Source organism: Oxyura jamaicensis, chromosome 6 (assembly GCF_011077185.1).
Source record: "Oxyura jamaicensis isolate SHBP4307 breed ruddy duck chromosome 6, BPBGC_Ojam_1.0, whole genome shotgun sequence".
NCBI classification, from domain to species: Eukaryota; Metazoa; Chordata; class Aves; order Anseriformes; family Anatidae; genus Oxyura; species Oxyura jamaicensis.
The window spans coordinates 26,727,997-26,733,495 of record NC_048898.1 but is presented as its reverse complement, the minus strand read 5'-3'; the positions used below and the strand labels follow the sequence as shown (position 1 = coordinate 26,733,495).

At 40.5% G+C, this 5,499-nt stretch overlaps 1 protein-coding gene across 4 annotated transcripts in view; it reads right to left on the bottom strand.

The window, feature by feature from the left end:
* Positions 1 to 267: 267 nt before the first annotated feature.
* The window catches only part of VTI1A (vesicle transport through interaction with t-SNAREs 1A), a 276,546-nt gene continuing 271,314 nt past the window's right edge, over positions 268 to 5,499 (bottom strand). For all 4 annotated transcript variants that reach the window (XM_035330470.1, XM_035330471.1, XM_035330465.1 and 1 more), the window contains one exon: positions 268 to 5,499. This exon is cut by the window's right edge and continues 7,658 nt beyond it. The gene's annotated coding sequence lies outside the window, so the exon portion shown is untranslated.

Genomic DNA, 5,499 nt, shown 5'->3' with positions numbered 1-5,499 from the left:
GTCTTGGCACAGTGTGCCCACAAGGTTAGGCTGTGATCCACTAATGAATAAAGTTCTCCAGGGAACAATCCCACATCAGTAGGTGGAACGGCTAATCTAATAGGTTTCTTCCATATCTAAATTCTATAATGGTGTAACTTGCAGCAGGGAGCATGTGATCACTCTTTGAATAAGCAGTGGGAGGGGAGAGGATATGTTTAATGGCCAGAATTAGTTTCCTTACATTGGGTTCCCAAGCCATTGTGCAGAATATGCAGCATAAGACTCTTTTTTTTTTTTTTTTTTTTGATTTTGAAATGGGTACACATCAAATACACCCATCCCCCAGTCACAAGAAAATTCTCGCCACATGCTTCTGTCCTCCAGACTTACACAGCATTTTATTGTACGGAACACATCAAAAGCGTTTGGTTCCCTTGTAAAAGTTTTACAGGAAAATCATTGAAGAGCAGTGTAACTTTTTTTTTTTTTTTTTAAATTCAAAACTAGAACCAATATTCTGGATTCCCACACTTTGGTGTGGACTCAGAGAGAGATGTGCTTTTCTGTACGGCAGAGCAGAAATACAGACCCTGCATAATTAGAATTGCAGTCATGGCCTGTGGGATCTAGTGATTTGGACATATTTTATTTAACCAGCTTAGTAAAAGGTAATATTCAGCAGCTGTGATCTATAGCAGAATTACAATTTTCAGGGTCAAGGAGGGATTTTGATATTAGGAGGTTGGGCAGAATTGCTGTAAAATCTCATGAGCTGTCGTTAAAAATAAATGAGAAAATAGGTTATCCAAGAGTCATTGTAAGGGAAAAATCAATAGGCAGTGTCTATTCACTTGGGCTATCAAAATCCTTGAAATTTGAACAAAAGTTTCACGTTTAGTGTGCTGTAGGTTTTGAAATGTAAGTGGTGAATGCTCTGTGGGTACAAATTCATTGTGCTGTGCATTCAAACAAGAAGAAACCCTTCTGAAGTTCTGGAGTTCTCTATTAAGATAGTATAGTTCCTTAGTCACCAAGTCAGACATGTAAAACAGTTGCCAGCGAAACTTCAGAAGCAATTTTAGCTAACTGATGACAAACCCTCTCTTGCAAATATATCACATTTCTGTATCTCACCTTGCTCCTCCAGGGCTGCCTCCCTCCCCTGGTTCCCGGCGGGTGCAGGATGGAGCTGCAGCCCAGGCAGCGCTCTGCAAGAGCACTCGCCCACTGCAAAACTGCAAACGATGGGGACTGGAAATGAGCATTATTGATAATTTGGAGCGGTACACATAATTGATATGGAAAGGGAGTATCATCCTCATTCAGAAACAATTAACTTCCCCCTCCAACACAGCAGTTCAAAGAAGCCTCAGCCTTTTAAATATGAATGAGCGTAACTTCAAAATATGCAACTATTAGCTATTATACACATGGAGTAGGATTTTTTTTTCAACATTTTGTAGCTACCAAATTTAAGTGTGTCATGGACACAGATGTGCAGGCACACAAGTTGTGCATGGACTCCAATCAGTTAAGAATGGAGAGGGGAAAATGAGAGGTACAAACTGCTGAAAGAGTTGTTGGATTGCACTATTTTATTTGAGATGCAGCCTGATAAAAACCCAAAGTCCAGTTAATTCTTGTTTCAAGACAGACAACTCTGACTTTACAGAATGATACAAGAATTAGCAGATTCATTTCAAATGAATATCCAAAAATAATTTTTTTCTCTGAAGCTCAACAACACTGCAGAATTCAAGACTCTTCTGCAGAAGCCTGATGAAGATTTGTACATTGTTAATTTGATTGCTGAGGGTGCATGTTAAATAGAAAAGAACTGAGTTTGTCACTGTCATCTGAATCCATTCAGTCAGTGCAACAAAGGTATATTTAACTAAAATATGAAACAGACTTGCTAACACCGCATTATTTTCTCAGGCTTACAAAGTTAAAAAAAAAAATTAAACTGAATATAAATGACTTTGAGCATTTTTTATGACACCCACAGCCTAAGTGATCCAGATAATGTAATCTAACCATCATTAGAAACCATGAAATTACAATTCCTCCGGGATGGATATTTATCTCTCTGTTACATACAGAAAGGCGATTAATTAGTAGCTCTTTCAGTGTTTAACATTACTGTGTACTAAGGCTGATTAAAATCTAACTATAGAACAGCTATCATAGCTAACACGTAATCTGGGGAAAGTTTAGCTGAGGCATGAAGAAGCACCTTAAAAAGAAAACTTAAAAAATGTACTCTTAGAAGTTGGTAGCTTCAAAGCCAAAACCCAAGCTTCCTTCTAATTTCTATTACACATGGTAATCGTGACAATTACTGAGATTTCAAAACCCTCAATATTAAAAAAAAATAAAATAAACCCAAGTCAAATATTTTTGTAAAGTGGGAACATTCACAGAATACACGTTCGTTTTCTAGGAATGTGTACAGTGTACAGTCATAAAGTGAATTACACAGCAATGTCTTGAATGGCTTTTTCTGAAATTTAAATCAGAGTGTTTGCTGGGGCATGTGTGTATGTACACTATACAAACAGCACAGCACACACACATGGTGTGGTCTAAATTCATATTTCTGGTGTAATTTCACTGGCTTGTGTGGAATGCACTAAAGATGTGTCAATGTGTGTGTGCAGACAGTTTCCTCCAGGATCTCACGAGGGCCAGGAGGACATGGGTGATTTCACTTTGGGAGGAATAAACAGAGATGACTTTAGTAGGTTTGATTTCCAGAGCATTCCTAGCGTGAATTAGACTATTGGAGGAATTTAATGCAAGGGCAGCTAAAATACCAAAAAAATCCCAAATCAGGAGTTATTTTGGAAAAAAATAAATCATATCTTGGCATCACCTATGTATGCACACTGATATATTTGGTCTGGCTGAGAAGAGTGAAGAAACTTTAAAAGCAAAGGTGAACAGCTCAGAAAAGAGACCAAGGTAGCCTTGGTTTTCTATAATTTATATAATTTTTTGAATCCAGCAACTGAAATCAGACATTGGTATTGGTCATAGATTATATTTTAGTGAGGATCCACAGAAAGGAATAATTGGAAGTACTTTTAAAACAAAGAATAAAGAAAGGATGCTTTAGCACCCCTTACCCCCCAGTCCAGGTCCCAAAGAAGTGAGCCACTGATTCCTAATCCTCTCCATTGTGTCGAGCATTGTGTAGATGCTGCTCTCTTCTGGCTGCCTATACAAATTTTAATATGCAAAATGATAATAAAAAGTGAAATAAAAGGCTGCATAAATCAAACATGGCCTCAATGTGCTGAGGGTAATGGAGTCACCTCCAAGGCCTCATCACGGAAAGGTGACCTATACATAGATTATTTGTAGTCCTGCTCCAATGCCAAACCGAACAGGAGCTCCTTCAACACCCCCACTCCCCCATCTTCCTGCATACCTCACTCTAGACGGCCCAAGTTCATTTTTGGAGGCAAGAGGAAGGCATGCTGATATTTTTCAAGCTGGAGATGACCAGTGCTATCTACTCCAGGCACGTGTCAGTCGTACCAGGCAGGGCAAGGGGCACAGCTGTTAATGCTGCTGGAGCTGTGCCTTTAGCCATTTCTCACTTCATGACAGCTTGAGTAGCAATAGATCAACTTCATACTCTTTAAAAAAAAAAAAAAAAACAACAAAAACTAACAAACAGCAAAACACAGAGAAGACTTAAAAAAAAAACAAACACCAACAACTAACAAACAAACAAACAAAAAACCCAAACCACTTTTAGTGTTTTAAGTGACTGATGCATCAGGATGAGGATCGTTGACCATACCCAGCAGAACCAAGCTACCTAACCTACCTAACTATATCACCAGTCACATACCCCCTGCTCCAGGGAAATCAGAGAAGGAGCACGAGTCCTGTCAGTTGGCTGGAGGTAGAAAATAAGAAGTCACCACGGCATCTCATTGCCCCACTGCTTGATACAACAGGGTAGGAAATGTAGTGGGTCCCAAAGTGACCCCTAGATGGTTGGCTTCCACACTCCAACTCCACACCACATATGTGTCTATGTCAGTCACTCTGCCCACCTCCTCAGCAGATATCTTCAGGAAGCTCTAATGATCCTGCTGGCTTCAGAAGAGCTGCCGTGTTTACCTCTTCTGTGGATGGATGGTGGCATTTTGTGATGGCCTCTATCCATCATGAATGGTTGCCCGAGAAAAGGCTGCAGGTGGGATCTGTAGGCAGTGAGAGATCAGACTGCCCACAGGCACCCTGGTCTCCAGCCCAAGCTTCCGGATACCTCATGCTCAAGCTGAAATACCTCATCCTAAACAAAGAGAAGATCAACTCTCGCTCACTTAAACCCATGCTAATTTGTCACCCCTCCTACAGTTTACCATTGAAAGACAGAATTCCCCTCTAACCAAAGGGATGACATCCCACTGTGCTCAATGTCACTGAAGGCCCACCGGCCACCCATCTGTGAGGCAGACCAGGCACAGGCCCATGGTGGTCTACATGGCACAGGCCTGTGGTGATCTCCACATGGTGGAGGAGGACGAGAGCTCTCAAGGCCCAGGGCCTTGCTTCTGCCGGAGCAGGAGAGGAAGCACAGTCCTCACAGCTTCTGTGGGACTCGCAGGGATATCTGTTACAACTCATTAAGTAGCACTCTAAGAAGTTACCATAATAACATTTCAACAGGGTTTCCAGAGGGATTCTCAGAAACTACAGGAAAAGCTGACAAGTTTCAATCCATTTATCAAAGCACTTCGAGACAGATGAAACAGCAGACATGCTTAGTGAGGAATGTCTCTCTTTCTGGGTGTCCGGAGCATTTCAGTAAATAAAAAGCTCTTTAAAAATAAGTCAATACAATGGAATCCCTTTTGCCCTTTGCCAGCGCCTGTATTACACTTACACCCAAATGACCCTCCTACCTATATAATACTGCGGCATTTGCATATACATCAAATAGGTGCTTTTCACTTACATAATACATTTAATCCAGGGATTACAGAGCACACAATATATTAAACATTACAGCACCTCATGAGCTAGGTTAGCATTAATGAAGCTGCAGCGGGTAAACTGAGGCACGGGCTAGCTTTATGACTTACTTGTGGTCCCACAGCCAATCAGCGGAAAAGTCATTCAGACTCTCCCCAGACAAACAGCAGACACACATATGCACATACTTGTATGGATAAATTAGACTAATCTGCATTTTCAAAAGGAACTTTAGTTACCCATCCAGAGACACTCAGGCCCTGGCTTTCTGAGGGCAGGAGAAGAAAAGGCAAATAGGAGAAGATAAAAAGAACAGAAGGCAAATATTTGCTGTTGGAAATAACATTTTTCTTTATGCCAAATTGTGTACACAAAACAAAGAAGCATCCAAAACCAAATGACACTTTAGATGCTGGTCTCCAATAATTCAATTTTATGTGTAAAGATTTTTCTAGACTTGCAACAGGGGTATTGTTAGGGTTTTTTTCAATAATGTGGGTTTATATTTAGCTTTTGTACAGC